We start from the raw sequence: 20,207 nt of genomic DNA, 5'->3' as shown, positions 1-20,207 counted from the left end.
TTATGCTGCATAATCATCTGAAGGAACCATGATTTACTACCATTTTTCTCTGTCACAAATAATCCTTAAATACTCATCTTTGGACATAATGGCCTTATTTCTTCAGCATTATTTTTTAAGACTAGGTCTCAAATTGGAATTACTGATTCAACGGCATGAACATATTTTTAATTTTATATGTGTAGACATTGGTGATTCCATTTTAAAAATTAGCCTCTTCTAAATAATTTAGGCACACTTTCTCCAGAAAACATAAAGCCAATGCAAAGCATTTCAATATGCAGTTGAAATTATTTTTTAATTATCTTCAGACTTGAATTATACTTGTGACTGTTCCTCCCCAATGGCATAGAGACTATTGAGAGTAATACTTCACCCCAGTTCCTGTGTATGAAATTTGTAATGACTGGCCAAAAAAAAAAAGAAAGAAAGAAAAGCCCTGCCAACTGTCTAGTTTGCACCCAAGGCATCGGGTGTGGTCCAGATCAGCTACAACCCTTCCAGCCAGGACAAAAAGGCTGGATGTTTGCTAGCATGCTTTTCTTTTGTTAAAGTCCATTTTGCAAATAAAATATTTCAGAATAATGGGGAAATGGAAAGAATGTGCCTTTGTACGTCATTGCATTGGGACTCATAAGAAGCACGTGCATCCCTGATAGAGGAGCTTGAAGACAACCACTTACATGAGATGTGAACAGTAAAATTGTTGTGAAATTTGGAGGTTTGTCTTTAGTATTTTCTTGCAGCAGGAAAAAAATGGCCTTCACAACTCTATTTGACTACAGTCAAATACCCATCCAATTGATTCCCAGCATCTCTGTGCACAACACGAACACCATGCCTTGACCACTGGTTTCATCTCAGAGTGAGCTGTGCTGTTACTCTCCAGCTCTCAGGGAGTGCCTCTGGCCTGCTCCGCTTATTAAAACTGGCAAGGAATCTGCTCACAGCATTTTACTGCATGTGTCTTTGGGTCCTTAAAGAGATGACAAAGCCTTGTTTCTCTTTTCCTCAGATCCTTTAATCTCCAGCACATTCAGCAACAATAGTTCTTTGTTAGGCAATTATTCCCACTAATGCAGTAACTAGACAGTGCCGAGGATATATTTATAAAGTCAAGAAGCTGCTTGTGATTTTTCTGGCAGGATTTTTCCCATATTTGACCACGAGATAGGAATACAACAATGACTTACATTAACATAGCACAGCATAGTTTACAAAAACAGTCAGATACTTTCATGTGCACATCACCTTTTTAATCCTCACAGGAATGCTGTGTTGTGTTAGCACCACATTATATAATCAGCAGCCAAGATGCAGTGCGTCTGAGTGCCCAAGCAGAGCCCGAAATAATGGGAATCAAGCAAAAACAGAGCAGATCTGAGGTGAGCTGCTGGGAACACAGGTGCACACACACGTGTTTTCACACTTAAAGCCATAGGCAGCTTAAATTGAATTTCAGAGCCAGTTAAATATGAGACACTTTATTCCAATTCTTTTTTTTTTTAATCCTCACCCAAAGACATTCTTTCATTGCTTTTAGAGAGAGAGAAAGGGGGAGAGAGAAACACTGATGGGGAGAAACATGAACTGGTTGCCTCTTGCATGTACCCTGACTGGGGATGGGACCCACAACCTGGGTATGTGCCCTGACCAGGAATCAAACCTGCAACCCTTCATTCTGCAGCACAACACTCCAACCAACTGACCCACACCAGCCAGGGCCTCATTCCAATTCTTCTTTTGTATTTTTTTGATTGTTTATGCTATTACAGTTGTCCCAGTTTTTCTCCTCCTCATGCCCCCAGCCAACCCCCCACTTCCATAGTCAATCCTCACACCATTGACATACATGAAGGTCCATGTCCATGGGTCCTTATATGTTCTTGGATTTCAATTTCCACTCCTAAATCCGTGCCTCCTTCATTAAATTTCCTGTATTGTTAATACGCTACATGTTCACAATCTCCAGTTACCCTGAGGTGTATGGAAATGCACATGCTTGTGCTTGTCTTGTTAAGCCAGGCAGGTACGTTTGAAGAAAAATATCCAGAGAATCTAAGGATGTTGTTTTAGTGAATTAACATAACTTAAATTCAAGGTTTCAGTAATGGCAGTTGTCTAATATGGCGTGATAAAATTATTCTCCAAGTGCCCGTGATTAACTTGGTTAATTAGAAATGGTCCAGCTCCCAAAGCACACACACAACCTAGGTCTGTTAGCTTTGCTCAATAAAATAACCAATGTGACATGAATTTTCTGAGTAAAATGTAAAATAAGTTAGAAAATCAGATAAGTTGCTGCTTTCATATATATTTTTTTCTAAAAATCAAACATAACTGAAGAGTATAAAAAGAACTTTATGAAAAACAAATTAAATTTTAATCAATTTGGATAAAATTGAGTTTTGGGGAGATTTCATTTTCGCTGTGTTTCATCTGTGAAATGGGAATGTGACACACTGCAAAGTCCTTAAAACCAACAGGCAGTGTCGTAGGACTAGGAAGCCTAACTTCAGACACTGCCAAAGAAAGCAAGAAATAGTAAGTTTCTCATAGTAGCCTGGCCCATCTCAGACTCAGGAAATTCTTGGGCAAAGAGGTGAAGAAACATGTCTCAACAATCAATCATGTAATTTAGTTTGGAGATAGTTTGTATTATATTTTAGTTTGTAAATACTTTTAGGTACCTCTTCACCTGATATGAAGGTGCCATTCGGTACCAGTTCCTTCAGCTTAAAGGATGGAAGATGGGTGAGTTTTGGGGAAGGGAAAAAGAAGAATGATCAACCAGAGACAACAGCTATTCTATCAGTAAGGAATGTGTTTGGGTGCAAGTAATAGTGGCTATAGTAGCTCACCCAACAAGAAGTGAAAGGGGTTTCCAGTCATCCTTAACTACCTGAGAGGGATTGATTCTAGGACCCCCTTATATACAATGGTATAGTATTTGCATATAACTTATGCACATTCCTCCATATACTTTAAATCAACTCTAGATTATTTACAATACCTTATACAATGTAAATAGTTGTTACACTATATTGCTTAGGGAATAATGATAATTTTAAAAAGTCTGTACATGTTTAGTACAGACTAAACCATCGTAAGCCTAATACATGATACACATTACCAACAATGTTAACATGTTTTTAAAATACAGAGTCTGGCACAAATAATATCCCTTTTTTATTACAAAATCTTTTATTGCAAAATCATAAACATGTAATTCTGTAACATAATATCACACTCAAGCACACAGTGTGACATTTTAGGTGAAATGTTCAAATTAAAACTATAAATTATGACACCCATATTATCATCCTACCAACCACACTCAGGCAGGCATTACTTCTGCCAGACCCCTGTACTTTCGCTCTGCAATTGGTTGAATCTACAGGTGCAGAACCCGCAGATATGGAGAGCCAGCTGTACTTGCATGCAGAACAAGGAGTCCAGGTGTAGATGCTGCTGGTGTGGGTTTAACCACCCAACAATGCTGTCCAGAGCCCAAGTCTAACAGTCAAAAGTAGGGTGCTGCAACCTCCCAGTACTGAGTCCTAAGTCAAAGCCCTGAGAAGGAAGAGAAAAGGGTTGTTCCATTCTTATGTCCAAAGTTATCAGATGAGCAAGTGTTGCTCAGAAGCTCTCCTCTCAGCAAATGTCTGCCTAATCTCACTGGCCAGAAAGGGTCATTTAGCTACCTCTCGCAGCAAGACAGCCTGGGGAGGAGGGCAGGGATTAGGCAGCACCAGCCTACTGCCGCATCTGCCTTGGCTGGGCAGCACTTCCTGGTTTCAGTTACATTTCAGAAACGGTGTTAAAGGATGACTGGAAGTGCAGTGTCAGAGAATCCGCAGACCCCTTCAGACTAGTAATCAATCACTTTTGAAAACCAGATGATAAAACAGATCATGGCTGGGAGAAAAAAATGAGACAAGCTTTGTAGCAAAATATGCCGTGCCCAAAAATCAGTGGGAAGAGAGAAGTCCTTTCTAAAAAATGCCAAAGCTCTCCACAGAGACCATTTTGAGAGAAATGATATTTCCTCCTTACCAGCTTCCTTTGCAGAAATGATGGTCAGCACATTTGAGAGTTCCTTCCTGATTTGCTCTACTAATGTGAAAAGGGACCATTCGAAATTAATTCAAACAATAGGAAAAAATGTTTGTATGCAGATATGTGCTGTAAAACTCTCAAAAGACAAGCATACTTTGCTTTTCATTAATTGTGTAAAGATAAGCTTCAATTCACCCTCTGGTCTAAGTACGCTGAATTTCTAATTACAATTTTTATGCTTATTTAAGCCATACATATTACAGAGATTAATGTTTAGAACAACATGGAGTTCAAATCCTCACCCTCCCATTTACTAAATGCATGACCTTGGGCAAGTGACTTAACTTCTCCGGAACTCGGTTTTGTCATCTGTAAGTGGGGACCATAGTGCCTACTGGGCGGGGCTGGGACTAGAACGAACTCTGCGAGAGGCGTCCAGCATGGTGCCTGTCAGTCGTGCGGTAGGGGCTCAGCCTGGTCACTGCCCTCATCGGAAGTCGTAGGTCTAATGCTTTTAGCACTGTCATAGCCTGGTATTTTCCCTTTGTCCTTCCCTCGTTTTTGTCTTTCTGCAACTAGAGATGCGCTGATCAGGGATGGAGGCAGACACTGGGTGGCAGCAGTTGTTTTGGGGGTCGTATGAAGACAACGAAGCCTATTTTTGCCCAGACTAGTCCAGAACCTCTTTGTTTTTAGATTACTTATCATTTATACCTGCCTTCTTCCAACATGGGCTAAGAGGTAGTCTGTACCACCTCACTCTTCAGGTAATAACGATGGTGTAACGAACACTGAACTTAGAAGAACAGAGTCAAGTGCTGGCTGTGCACCGACTAAATGTGTGACTGTGAGCACATCACTTGGTCTCTCAGGCCCCTCCATTTCCTCACCCACGAGGTGGAGCTCGCAGGACCTGTATTAAAGCTTGTGGGAATAAACAAGGTAATGGGTTTGAAAGCCCTTTGTAACTGTAAGGGCTATATGAAGACAAGATTTTTTCCCTTTGATTTCACCCAGTATTATAACTCTCAAATATGCCCAATTAGTTAATTACATAGTGTGCATCTGTGTCAAATGTTTACTTCTTAATAGGCCACTCATGTATACCTGGGCCATGTACTTCCCTCCCTTCAAATCACTACCAGCAAGAAGTGCCCAGAGACTGCTTAGGTTACAATGTGAGCCTGAACCAAGCATAATTAGTAAGGAAATGTGCCACAACAAATTCGTACATGGCAGAATGTAAAGTACTTTAAAATCAGCATCCATTTGAGTTAGACTGCCCTTTAGTTGGGTAGTCAAGAGTTGGCAGCGTCCTCCCCTCTTGAAGCTCATGTTGCATGTTGACCTGGAAAAGTATTAGTCCAGGTAACGATGGCAACTTTTATGTTAGCCATCAATCACTTTAATGACTACAAGAAAGCATCCTATCCTCCTGCCAGAAACAGGAATTAAGAGCGACTCACTCATCAGTTGAATATGTGCGTGTTTTCCACGTGTCGGGTGCTACACTGGAGCTGTGGGCGTTGTGCGCAGGCTCGTCTCCAGGAGCTGCAGATGGACCTGGGGGCCCTGGCAGCAGCAGAGACTGATAATCTCCCTGCATTCAAGCCTGTCACAGAAACAGAGGCACCAGAAGGGTGGTTGCCAGGGCTGGGGAAAGGAGGAAGGGGGAATTATTTAATCAGCAGAGTTCCATTTTGCAGGATGAAGAGCATTCTGGAAATTGGGTTGCACAGCCAAATGTATTTAACACTACTGAACTACACACTTAACAATAGTTTAAGATGGTAAATCTTATGTAATGTGTATTTCAGCACAATTTTTAAACATTAAAAAATAAAAATAAAGCCACTGGATACCAAACCTCATGGTCAACATTTACCACAGAAAAGGTCATAAGTTATTCCCTCGAATCCCAGTAAAAAGGGTTAAAACAACCCACCCATCCAGGCCACAAGGCTGTTGTAAAGTCAGGTTTGTAGGAATCTAGTCGCTGTGTTTTTAACACCAAATGAAAACAACGCAAGAGAGGAGAGGGGAGGGAATTTCAGGGGGAAAAGGGGAAGGATTCACAGGAACAAGTATAAAGGACACATAGACAAAAACTAACAGTGGTGGAAATGGGAGGGAGGTGGGGAGCACTGGGGGGGGGGTGGGCTGGGATGGGAGTATAAGACAGAAAACTGTACTTGAACAACAATTAAATTTAAAAAAGAAAACAACACAAAACAGAGCTCTTAGGAGTTAGAAAAGGTACTTGGACAATATCTTCTTGTAAAAGTTCAAGAACACTAATTTTCCGTAAAAACAAGCACAGAAAAGGAATAAGTTCAATGTCATAGTAGAAAGAAGTCCCATATAAGAACGAGAGAGAGTGGATATAACATCCCTACAGACAGTGGAAGTGAGCGAAGAGACATACCTACAAAACAGGTTAAAACTGTAACCTACTATTCAAAATCAGCTACAAGACATTTCTTAAAAATACAAGATATGAAATAATAATAGAAATCAGAATTCAAAAATGAGGTGAAGAGCTCAGGAAATAATTGCAAATAAAAAGTAAAATTATTTTAGAACCATAATGAAAAGACAAAAAAACCCACAATAGCATATAAACACAACAGATTATCCCTCAAAAGAAATAGGTCAGAAGGAGGAAAATTGTTGAAGTTAAAAAGAAATGACAAAAAATGAAAGAAATCAAAATTAACCACTGAAAATATGCAAAGCAGATATAGCACAAAAATCTATAGCAAGAGAATAGTTTAACTACTTAAGTGTTAAATACTTAAATCTGTATTCTAGAACTATATCCTAAAACTATATCCTACAAAACTGTCATATATATAAATATGTATTTATATATTAAATATATATTTACATATAGATAAATTGGAGAAATGGAGAATATACTTAAGAATAATGATCTAGAATGACAGACACCAAATCATATTCTTGTAAAATCAGTGAACTTTTAAAGGGAAAAAAATCCTTTCAACATCTGAGTAAAAAGAGAAAGTGACTATAAGGTAAAAAAATTATTATCAAACCTCTTGACAGCAGCTCTTTATGCTGGAAAAAAATGGAGTAACCATTGAATAACAGAGGCAGCTTAGGTTTGCTTGCAAGCCACCTCGTGAGCAGCGCCCTGGGTGGGGGTGGTGGAACAAAGAATCCCTGGACAAGTCCTGACACATAGGCACCACTCTTAAGCAGAAAGTCTTCATGGAGAAGGGTGGAAGTGTTTTCTCATTAAAGAAAGCCTTTAGAGGGGAATAAAGAGGGAGGGGGGAAAATAGAACAACTGTAATGGCATAATCAAAATTTTTTTAAAAAGAGAAAAAAATGTTCAAGCTGCTAACATATTTCAGAATTATAATGTATAAATGTAATGTATTCTCAAAATGTTTAACTATGTACAATATTGGGTTCATTGCATACCACCCTGTGTCCATATTTTTCCTTTGTTTTTACAAAGGGTATATTATTTCTAGCTAAAAGGATTTTTAATATTTGAATATGAGTAATTATTCTGTAAGCCCAGGATATATTGCTATTAAATAAATGATATACAATCCAGTGATTTTATTAGAGTAGATGTGATTTAAGCAATATTCTTAAATTTTTTACATGTAAGTAGAACCCTTGATAATCCAGCTTCTGAGTTGGTTGGTAATTGAGACAAAAGTGATTGTATGTAATTAAAAAGAAATCTGAGAAAAATTGTTTATAAAACACTCTCCATCTTTATTTTGGGGGGGGTTAATTATTTTTTAGTTACTTTAATAGTATATAAAATGGATAGTAGGGTATATTTATATTTTAATGCATAGAACACCTTAAACTAAATTCTAAAAAGAATTTGCATCTTATGTAATGCTTTTTGTACAAAGTAGTGGCCAAAGTTCAGGGTCAGACAGTTCACCCTGTTTCACACCATATGCAAAACCAATTCAAGATGAATTAGGATTCCAAATAGAAAAAAAAATTTATGAAGAATTCAAGATGCATTCAAGGACTAATTGCAAAAAAAAGTAAAACTAATAAAATAGCTACTCTGATAGCCCAGAAACCATAGAGGGAAAGAGTGACAGCTACACGAAAATGTTAAGCTTATATGTTCATTCATTCATTCATTCATTCACGCGTCATTGTTTGTATGGAGAACACTGTTCTCAGTGCCAAGGATAGGCTGCAGCAGTGCACTGCTGCACAGAGCTTACATGCCATACGGCAACCAACACCACAAACAAGTGGCTGTGGGCAAAACTGAAAGTCAAAGATTCCTGGAGAATTATTTGCAGGATATATGATAAAGAGTAAGTATCTGTAAAAAAAAAAAAAAGAGTTCATATAAATTGATAAACAAACCAAGTGGAAAATGAGCAGAAGTTATAAATAGTGAATTAAAAGGAAAGCAACTATACATGGCCAATAAACATGTGAAACAGAGTTGCTCAACCTTACAGCAGTCCCAGAAGAGCAATTAGAACAACAATGACGAACACTGTTTCCCCTTCTGCTTGACCTAACTTTTAAAAATTTCTAACTCCTGCTGCTGGGAAATGTGTGTGGAAATGAGCACCCTCATACACTATTGGCAAGTCCAAGAATTCCTAGCAACCTTTTTGAAAGTAGGACTATCTATTAAAATTAAACATTCTCATACCCTTTGCCCCAGACACTACATTGCTGGGAAACTATCCCGCAGAAACAAAAGCATTAATACAGAGGACATTTCTTTGAGAATCTTTATTGTATATAGTTTGTATATAGGAAAAAAACCCTGAAATGTCCTGAATGTTCTTAGAGGTATGTCCATGTTATAGAATATTCTACAGCTTCTGAAAGAATGAATTTGATTTACGTGTATTGACCTAATAAGATCAATATATGGTATATTGATTGTTCACTGACCAGGCAGTTTATAGGGTAATTGGTATGAAATTTTTAATTTAAAAAAAGTGGAAAATGTATGTGTATGTATAAACTGCTAACGTAGGTTAGGTTATTTGGGGTGAGGATTATCATAAGGTTAAAGAGGACAATCTACTACCTCTTATAACATACTGGTATAAGAGTGTTTTTTGCATTGTTACAGCGAGCAGGTACTTTTTTAACATCATATGGAAAAACAATTTATTTCACGATATTTTGGAGGCTGGAACTGTAATCAATGGTAGAAATTCAGGAAGGCTGATTTTTAGTTCATCTAAGGAGAAACTTTATAACAATAACAGAGATTCAACAATGGATTTCAGAACCTTGGGTGCGGGTTTCTGGACATGTTCGGGCCGAGACCTACAGCTGAGGAAGAGAAGACTTTGTATCTAATTTGAAGGCTGAACAACATGACTCTAAGATTCTTCCCAACCCCCCCCCAGTTATTGTAATAGCTTAATCACATTACATAACAAGATGTGTAATTATTTTTATTAGAGTTTTTATTGAGATGTAATTGGCACATTACATTAGTTTCAGATGTACAATATAATGATTTGAAATGTGTATATATTGCAAAATGGCCACAATAAGTTTAGTTAACATCCTTCACCACACAGCTACAAATTTTTTTCCTGTGATAAGAACTTTTAAGATCTACCCTCTTAGCAACTTTTTAATAGACAGTATAGTATTATTAATTGTAGTCACCATGCCGCACCTTACATCCCCATGACTTATTGATTTAGAGCTGGATTGTGTGCCTTTGACACCCTCCACCCATTTTTCCCTCCCCCACCTCCCCCTTGCTTCTGGTAACCTCTGTTCTCTATGAGGTCGGTTTTTTGTTTGTTTCTTTGTTTTAGATTCCACATATAAGTGAAATCATACAATATTTGCCTTTCTCTTTCTGACTTATTTCACTTAATGTAATACCTTCAAGGTCCATCCATGTTACTATAAGAGGCAGGATTTCTTTCCTTTTTATGGCTGCGTTGTATATGTGTATCACACTTATCCATTCATCCCTAGATTGATTGGGATGAATGAATAAGTCAGAAGTGATTGATGAACACTTAGATTTGTTTTCATGTTTGGGCTGTTGTCAGTAGTGTTGCAATGACCATGTGGTACAGATAACTTTTCCAGTGTTATTTCCTTCAGACAAATAGACAGCAGTGGAATTGCTAGATCATATGGTAGTTCTTGTTTTAATTTTTTTAAGAACCTCCATTCTGTTTTCTAATTAACCATCCCCCGCTCACATTTCTATTTTATTCAAATCTAAGAGATTTCAAACACAACAACTCCAAAGACACTAGCACCAGAAGAGCTCTCTCAGACCACAACTGGGGACCCACATTGGTCTAGAAAGAAAAATTCTAGAGTATCCTTTGCAAACAGGTTTACTCTTAGGAAAGTCTTTCCTGTTGTGATTGACACCCTTTGTGCTGAAACTTATACCCATTTCTCCCACTTCAGATATTAAAGAATCAGAAATGATTCTTGGCCTCAAAAGGACCACCTAGGTGATTGCTTCTACCTTCCCCTTTTAGAGATGGAAAGAAAACTGAGAGCCCGGGAGAATGTGGAACCCATCTGTGGTGAGAACTGGTGCCAAAACCCACTCACCTCCCTCCTACACCAGTACACTTCCTGTTGTCCCAGGCTTTCCTTTCTCTCAGATACACACTAGCCTCCCCTAGCTGGTTCTACATACAATGCCTTTTACTTTTTAGATGCATAGTACTTACAGAACATCCAAAGTATAAACTAATTTATCAATGTCAAAGGCCCAGGTAGGCAAAGTAGGAGTGTTTCAGGGCCAGGATAAAACTGAATGGCTCCTAGTTTTGTTCTAAGGATCTAGAGCCTCTACTTTGCCCTCTCCAGTTCCAGACTCCATGCTGGGGCTTTGTTTTAAGATCAAGGTCCCACAGGATTAGGAACCCCAAGGTGATTTTTTCCACACCTATTCAAAACTGACGCCCCGCCACCATCAAGAAGCTCGAGTTCTTTGCGCAGTGTCTACTTTCGTCTGGGCTAAGTGAAAATCCCTGAGGGGCAGTGGATGCTTCCAGCACCGAATGATTTCTGCATGAGGTCCAAGCATTCCTGGTCTGATAGGAGGCGCACACCACACACCAAGGAGGATGTGACTAATGAAAATGTGCCTTCAGAGACTCTGCAAGTCCAGACAACTTCTGATAAACATTTAGACAGAAGTCTAGAATGTTTTCCTTTCTGAGGGGAAACTATGTGGTTTACGGTGTGAGTGGGAGGAGGTGGAAGAGACTAAGTCTAAATATAAGCTTCCTCCTTCCATAATTCTTACAGCGTAGGAGCAGCCATTTTTAACTCCTTGACAGCCTTTCATACTCATACCCTTACCTGGGTGCAAGCCACAGAAAAGAGGGGCAGGGTCTGTGAAGAATAGGCAGTTCCCAAGTGATGACCAAACAAGTTTCAGACTAAACTGGACATTGGGACCAGTTTCCCTGGTTCTCACTGAGGCCAAGAATGCTTCAAAAGGTGTCACACAAGGCACCTTGAAGTACCGAGATGGAGATTCTCATGGACTCTCATTTCCTGTGCTGACAAAGGGTGGGGGGAGGGGTCAGTGGAGGAAACGGGTGTTGACTTCTGCGGGAGGGAAGGTGAGGTGGAGTAGATGGCACCTCTCTGCATTCTCAACGCACCCAAGGAATTCCAGGCACGTGGAGCCAGAACAGGGAGGAGAGACTGAAGAGCAGAGAGCCCGCAGACATCCCCTTGGCAGGGGAAAGGAAAGCAGCAGAGTTTGGGGATCCAAAGTGCTTTCCTTGGTAGGACTGATCCACCTTAGGTCTTTGAGCACTTTCCTTCCCATTGGCTGTTCGGCTTGTCTCCTCACATTTCCTGGACCGGTGTGTGTTACAGGGCAGGAGGGTGTTGCGTGGGGATGGATAAGACTGGCATCCTCTCTAACCAATTCTAATAAACAAGTAAGAAAAACAAATGCCTCGCAAGAAAAAACATTGATGTTAACTTCAGTAAAAACCATTCATGTATCCGGATGAGAAACCTTTTTGAAAGAAATTTTAAATACCTGTTTGTTATTCAGCCATGACCCCTGTGGCCAAGAGCACTCAGACAGGATGCAGTTCTGCCGCTTCTCCTTGGGATTTTAAGCAGGTGGGGAAATAATTGCATTTTGAATCAGAAGGATTCCCATGTTCAGTTATAGGTATTTCTTGCTTTTCTGAGAGAGTACTTTCTTTGTAAAAGCTAGGGTTCAGAAACAGTCACTTGTTTTTGTTCATTTGTATGTTCATTTATTCATTCATTCGTTCGTTCATCCATTTGTGAGGATGGAAAGAGCCGTATCAGTGGGCCGTTACTCAGAAACCTGGGAATCATAATCGGGATGAAAGCTGTAGAGTTAAATGTACCATAGAATCCTGGCCCTGCTACTGATACGCTCTCTGACTCTGTTCTGAGCTTCCGCCTTCTCGTCTGTAAAATGGGGTTAATATAAGCATAACCACCTCATTGGATTCTTGTGAAAATTATCTGACAATATAAGGAAGAGCCTGCGCTATGCCTTCCTTATATAATAAGCTCAGTAAATGGTAATAGCAGAAGTATTAGTGGTGATGGCCAGGGCAGTAGTAATTTTTATTATTAACAATGATTGTTAATGAGACCAACAGTCAGAGTGACAGAGCAAACCACTGTTAGATGTCAGTTGTGGGGAGAGATTGAGGGACAAGAAGATTTTATATAGAACTTGACTTGCTAGGTTTCTTTCCTTTGAGCTCTATTTTTTTCAATCACATCTTAGTGGAGAAATTGGGAACGTCCTTTCCCTTTGCGTTACATTTTCTATTACATTTCTGAGGACTGCAGCTTTGATACCAAATTCAATTGAAGGCTACATCCCAGCATTTGCATTGACCTTGGAGTGCCAGAATAATTATTCTGTCAATTATTTGACTTGCTAAAGTGTGCTTACCTTGGAGAACCTCTGCAGAGGAGGACTGTGTTAACGTGTAACACAGAGATAAGCCAGGTGCTGCTTTTTTTCCGTGGCTGTTCAACTGGAAAACTGAAATGGTTTCTATTTGCATCTCATCGAGCAGTGTTGCGTGGTGGGTGGGAAAGGGCTTTTACTAATGAAGTACAGTGGGATATGAATTTTAGCAACACAAGATGTAATTCGTTTTTGTTTTAAGAAGAAAAGTAAATTGCGAGATCATGTAATACCTCGTATGAGGAAGTGATGATAGTCAGCAAGAAGACAGCCAAGGGAAGGACTCTGAGTTGGTCAAAGCAAGTGGCTTTGTGCTTCTCTCATAGATGGAATGAATGGTTTCCACTTGCATGGATGGCAAGGTCATTTTTCTCACCTTAAATAGAAGGCATCAATCACTGGGGCTGGATGACAAGATTTGGGACAGGAAGAAATGAGCAACTGCAGCAGGAGGCATTGAGTTGAGCCAGGAGGGCGGGGGGACCCTGTGGGCAGGAGCCAGCTCTGCCCCCGTGGCAGCTCCCAGGCTGCAGGGGGGACTCTGGAGGGAACAGTGGGGTGGTAAAGCTGGTCTTCTAGAGCCCTAACAGCTCCGTTGGTAACTTTCCGTTGTTAGAGAAACCTCCTAGTCATGGTACAAGTGCATTTCTGAAATGCCTGACTGCTCAGGGCTCAGTAAACTCTGGATTAGCCAGCCTCTGTGCCCCCAGTCTGCCAATAACTCACTGCACGGGTAAACAGGAAATGCATATGTGTATCACTGGCCCCTCAAGGCTAAGGGTGTTTTGAGAGAGGAGAGAAAGATTGATAATTAGCAATAAAACTCTGGAATTTTGAGGTAGAAGAACTATGTTGAAGACTGAGGAGCTTGAAAGCAAACACTGGATTTATAACCACTTTTCCATCAACTGCAACAAGTAGTTTACTTGGATGTTGGTTAATTGAGGTTTCAAGGCAGAATTTTGGGTTACTGATAAGGTAACATGGCATAGTGGTTAGATGTCTGGGTTCTAGAACCAACTTGCCTAGTTTTGAATCCCAGCCATACCATTTTCGGGCCTGTGAGTTTAAGGCCAGTACTCACTCTCTCTGTGCCTCAGTGTTCATCTCTGTAAATGGGAGGTAGCTCCCACCGCACAAGGTCATAGAGAGGTTAGTTACACACCTGGATGCCCAAGGTGAGCAATCAATGGACAGCTGTTGCTATTGTTTTTGTTAATGGCCTCTGGTGGGGAGGTGGGGGCGGGAGTGAGTTCAGGCAGAAAAGGTGATGTGGAATAGGATCTTACAGTGTAGTGGTTGGAAGAAACTCCAAGTTGGTTAGTTCAGCCTCTTCCTTAACCAGGAAAACAAATTCCATCACATTTTTAAATAATTATCTTTAAATCGTAAATAACAGTTACCATTTACTGGCTCTGTGTGCCAGCCAGACTGGGAAGTCCTGTGCATGTATCACAACAATCTCATAAGGCCTGGGTACTATTATTACCCCATTTTATAGATGAGAAGATTGAGTCTCAAAATGTTAAATAACTTACCCACAGTCACTTAGGTTAGAACTTAGATCTGTCTGAATCCAGAGATTATGTGAACACAGCAATTCTTTTCCCTTTGAGTTCCATTTTCTATTACATTCCTAAAGACTAATGCTTTGGCGCAGAATTCACCGGAAGGCTCCTTCCTATATCCCAACATTTGCATTGGACTGTCAATCATTTGCCTTTTTAAAATTTGCTTACCTTGAAGAACCCCTGGAAAGGGAGGACTGATTTATTGTGTCCTGTGGTTTCATAGAAGCAATTATTTAATATCTATGTTTTGTTTCTTGCATATAAATCCAGGACACCATATATCAAAAATTAATTCTATTAATCTTGAATGAAGCATTTCCCAATGCTGTTGAGGTTAGCTATGTAAAAGGCATGGTAATATTAAGCAATAAAAAATTTTTCTTTGGAATCAATTGAGTATATTTGATTAAAGAAAATGAAGACTTCATCCTTGACAACCCTAAGCCACTGCTCATATACACACGACTGCCTTTAAGGAAGTCTTGTTTATTGTTGGACAGCTTTGTCTGCCCACGCTTTGTTACCTTGACCTTCAATGTGTAATGCATCTTTGATCTTAGTGCTTTCTTCTGGGGTAACTAAAATCCAGACTTCTCATTCTGTAACGTGGCTTTCCTTCAGATGTTGGAAGATATTTAACAGGTACTTCCTTCCCCTCAGGCTTCCCTCCTTTAGTTAAACACTCACATACTATCTATGTTGGTTTTCAGACCCCACAACATCCTTTAATGGGTCAGTTCTGCTTTTAACCTCTTGAATGGACCCAGGGCTACGGGGGCCGGTCGGGTGGGTGCAGAACACAGTGGAGCGAAGGCCTGTGTGAGTACCGACCGAGAGGGCTGGCCTCTAGCTCTCTGCCTCACTGATGCGATGGTGGACTCCCCGTTAAATAATGAAGATGCAGTGATGAGCGGAGCCAAGGGAAGAGCCTCCAAACCCTGTTTCAGGGTGGTCCATGGCAGAGGCTTTATGTCACTGCTGCTGTTTGTATTTCGAGTGAGAATTTCTCATTATAGCCATTCTAACAAAGAGAGCCTTGGTAGTCAAGATTTTTATACACTATTTCTAAATTCTGAGGAACAGGTTCTAAAAATGAAGAGATGTTCCTTCTTTTCATAATAGGGGACACTTGTAGCTGTTTATGACAAGCCCGCATCACAAATAGACAAGGATGCGTAGAAAGGGAGATATTTAAAGTCAGATATTGAGATATTCCAGTGGCTCCTGTGTAGTCTAACTACTATACTGCTCTGCTTTGTGTCCACCCTTTTTCTCGATGTGAAATTATTGGACTTGATTTTTCCACTTGTCGAATTCTCTTTAGCTTTTTAACTGCTGTGTTGAACTCTTCTTTCCCTTAAAGGCATTTAGTTATTTTTTTTAATGTTTTTGCTTCACTGAAGCTTATTATGTTTTTTATGGTTTTATAGTTACCTTGCAGAAATCTCATTAGGAAAGCACTTTAATATATTACTTGGCAACCAGACATCTGACAGTGTCCTAGTTCATTAGTTAGGAAACCCCCCCCCCCCCAGCTTGCAGGAATGGACATTCCTCTGTGAACTGGGAAGCTTTGATCACTGCTTCGAGGGCCTGGACTTTTTATAATGCATTTTGTGGGGAGGGGAAGAGATACTCTAAACCTGGCCAAATAAAAATAGCACCGATTAAGAAAAAAATGAAACATTCTTGAAGAAGGAAGACAGAGCTCATTTCAGAAAACAGGTCTCCTTTCCTGGGCAAGAGGCTTGTGGAACAGCCTCACACCAGACTACAGATTACACTGAAATGATGCTAATGAGGATAGACTTTTCAAAGCTATGTTCATTTTACCATGAATAAACGGATTCAAGTCTTATTCGTGGGTTTTTAATTTTCAACTTTGAATTTGCAAACTATCGAATTCCTTCAAAGCTATGGTGTGCAGGGAAGGCTCTGAGTAATAGGATTGCTTATTTTTTAAAGAAATATGCCCTTTAGCAAAGCAATAGGCTTTGAAATGTGATCAGTCAAGGGTCCAGTCGGCATGGGCTTCCCCACATGACAGTTTCTGGTTCAATTCCAAGCAGGTAATATCTTACACCAAGTACGCTACCCTGAGGGCTTCCAGTGCATTCAAAGTACATAATGCTGTATTGTTTAAACACCGAGTATAGCAAATGAAGGAACATTTTAGTCCCTAAAGCATGACAGTACTTGGGTGCTGGTGACTTTTTTTTAATTTAAGATCTGTATCTGTTTAAATTGAAGGACTTAAAAGAAGTAAGCCATGAGAAAACGTGTTTAAAAAAAAGGAAAGGAGGGCTCGTTGTTAGAATGGTATAAACAGGACGGAACCCAGTGGTCCTGTGAAAGACGGGCATTCCTCCAGCTGCAAGAGATAAAGGAGGGCGAACAGACAGCTTTGCCAGAGTGAGTTAAGCCCCCGAACTCAGTATGGCTAGAAAGTGAACACCAGCATCTCGCGGGATGATGATAGGGCGGTGAAGCCTGCTGTGCTTTCAGACTTGCCTGAATGACAAGCGGAGCCCAGATGCCTTAGGGCTCACTTTTACCTTTTCGCACCTTCAGAGACAATAGGAGACAGGAAGGAAGGATAGAAAGAAGGGGCAGAAACAATACAATGGTTTTGTTCTGGGTTAGAGGCATTTTCCCTAGAGGAAATGGGCCGGCAGCATTGGAACTCAGACCAGGAGAGCAGCTGTGTGAGCTCCCGGCCTTAGGCAGGTGACTCAGTCCTTCTCCCTCACCCCCGGTTCCTCACCTGTGTGTGACAGGGTTCACGGGCACCCTGCTGATGGCCGAATAACTTCAGAGAGCGCTCCACAAATGGTCAGTGGGGAGGGGGGGGTAGTTAGAGGTGATGGTGCTGACGGTGGTGTTGTACTGGGCTGATTTATAGTGAGCCAGTTACTGAAGTTACTGAGTAGTTGTGGAAGTTTATGAGGCCACCCAAAAGGCCCATCCAGGTGTCACCCCCATGATTCGGAGACCCTAGTAATCTTGGGCAGTTCTGGGACATTCTTTATAACCACCTCCCTCCCTCCCTACAGCCAGGGTTCCCAATACTCAAAGAAAAGTTGTTCAAGCCCTCTTAAGCAGATCCAAAGTTTTGAAAGCCAGTGTGGACCCGCCTTCCTGAGTACCCTGATATCCTCCACGCCAAGTTCGGCACAATACCCTGTGGCTCCCTTAGACATGTTACACACTAACCGAGGCCCAACCCCTCTGCTGGGCTGAGCACCGAGACTGTGGGTCGGGACCTGAGGACCCCGCATGTGCTGTCAGAGGGCCCTGTCTACTCAGTGACCATCCAGGGAGGAACAAAGAGAGGCCGTCTTACCTTGTGCGTGTTGCAGCTCGCCAGACCTGGGACTGCTCAGTCAAAGCCTGAGTCATCAAGAACCGGGTTCAGTGCCAGACTGAACACAAGTGTTTTGTTTTCTTTTCTTTTGTCAGCACAGATGGAAAAAGGGAAAAAGAATGCTAGCTGTGAGAGTCCTAAATGGGCCTCTTCCAGACAACCCTCTCTCCTTACCCACCCAGAACTCCCCTGATGTGTAGAGTCACGTTCCCAGTGACGACACAGAATGTAGCGCCAGGCCAGAAGAGGCTTCCCAAAGGCGGTGGCAGGGGGGGCAGCCTGTGTAATTCCAAACTAAGGTTTTGTGTCCCAGATACATCACAGACCGTGCCTTCTGTGGGACCTGGAGTTGCGCCTTGACAGGCATCGCTTTGGGCGAAAATGTGCTTAGCCTGCACTTTGTACCAATTTTCATAGTTCTTCCAGCCCCACTTCACCACCACCACATTATGCACATGGACCATGGTGACTCTGAACCTGGTGGGCCAGGTATGTTCCGAGCAAAAGAAATAGGACAGAGTATGCAATGAACATGTGTGCAGAGAACCCATACACAGATGAATTGGCCTTTTTAATCAGCCACTTTATTTCAATCAGTTATTTAGTACATTGAAATGTGTGCACTGGACCATTCAACACTGACTGCAAGATTGATCAAATTTGTTTTTCAGGATCAAATAGAAAGTGCACTGAGGTTTCCCTGTGTTCATTGCCCATTACCCCTCTCCCCAGTTTGTGAGCTGGCTTGAGTTATCTTAGACATTGAAAAGAAAAAAACAAGAGTGTTTCTATTTAAGCCTTTGGTTTTACATTTTGCATGTTTTGATTTGAGAACGATTTTCGTCTCAGGTTGAGGCCTGCAGTGAGAGACTGAGAACCTCCCATCATTATAAATGTGGCCTGGAGCATCCACCTCATCGTACAGCATAATTCGGAGGAGAGATTTGGGACTGACTCCTTCCTCCCACAAATTAATCTTTTTAAATGGTTTGCACTTTTCTTGTCCCTAAAGGGATTTGTTAAATGTGATTTTTTTTTTAGCAGGGCAATGTGCTTTCATTGTATTTGTTATCCATAATGGAAGTGCGTAGACAAACAGGACCTGTGTTACTGTAATAAGTCAGTCAGACTTGGGTGGTGGGGAGGGCACCACGGAGGAGACAAAGCTAGAAAAGCCCTGTCAAACATGAAAGGGGTATTTCTTGGCTTTTCATTTTTAGTTAAACCAGCCTCCTCTGTATAAAATTAACTTTTTAATAAGATAACATCATACAGTGAGTCTGATCAACATTTTGAGGGAAAAACATCCTGCTCTGGGAGGACTTCTAGAAGAAAGAGAGAAGGACTCACACCTGGACCCCTGTAGGAAATCGAAAGAGGATTCCTGCTGCTGAGGGGTTCCTGCTAAGGACCCGCGTTGGTGCTGTGCTGTGAAGGACCGTAAGCAGCCTAGAGAGAGAGAAACCTCAATGACTGGAACATGCGTGGTTCCTGCCCGACCGCTGTCTGCTTAGTTGCTGCCTTTATCCTTCTCTTCCACTCCCTCCAGCCCCGAAGATGGCCCAAGAGGCTCTGATGGGCATCCCAGCTTCCACACCTTGTTCTCTTACTGGGCAAGTTGGTGTGTCTTGATAATATTGTCTTGAAACAATACAAGGGGAGGGTATTGTTGTCCTTCATTTGACACACTTGGAAGCACACTTAGAGGAAGGCATAAAAGCCATAGGTTTGGTGGGAGCCAGCCCAGATTCAGTCTCCTGACTTTGACCCCCACCCCTCAATGTCTGGGCCAGGAAAATGCTCAGAACATTGCTCTAGTCTTGTCCAGAAAGGGTTCCTAAGAGCCTTGGCTTCTCTCTCATGTTCTTCAGAACGGACCTGCACCTGAGAGTGGTAATTGAAAAGCTTCACAGAATTGGCTTTTAATGTAAAATAAATAAATAAAATAAAAGCAGGTTGAGGAGTCAGTAAATAGAAGGTGCACTTCAACTGTCGATCAACTTTGAGAGCATTGGTGTATGTTCTAAATTCAATCAGAACTTGCCCCTTTCTCCTTGTCCTGATAATATCCAGTTTCTTTTCAATTCCCTCCATGCCTCCCATTAATTGCATCCCAGGTTCACCACGTGGCAATGATAATTAGGTAGATGCACTGTGAAAATTCCGCCCCTCATGTGCCCTTTCCCCTCCTGTGATAATTTCGTTCCTTCTTTTCGTGGAAAATGATATAGCAGAAACTTGCCATCCATAGGTT

At 41.1% G+C, this 20,207-nt stretch overlaps 1 protein-coding gene across 1 annotated transcript in view; it reads left to right on the top strand.

Moving 5' to 3' along the window:
* IGFBP7 (insulin like growth factor binding protein 7) overlaps positions 1–20,207 on the top strand; it is a 69,777-nt gene that overhangs the window by 17,213 nt on the left and 32,357 nt on the right. The gene's annotated exons all lie outside the window — the stretch shown is intronic.

The sequence above is a fragment of the Artibeus jamaicensis genome, unplaced genomic scaffold, assembly GCF_021234435.1.
Source record: "Artibeus jamaicensis isolate MK-2021 breed Jamaican fruit bat unplaced genomic scaffold, CSHL_Jam_final contig_889, whole genome shotgun sequence".
Taxonomy (NCBI): Eukaryota; Metazoa; Chordata; class Mammalia; order Chiroptera; family Phyllostomidae; genus Artibeus; species Artibeus jamaicensis.
This window is presented reverse-complemented; position numbering and strand designations above follow the sequence as displayed.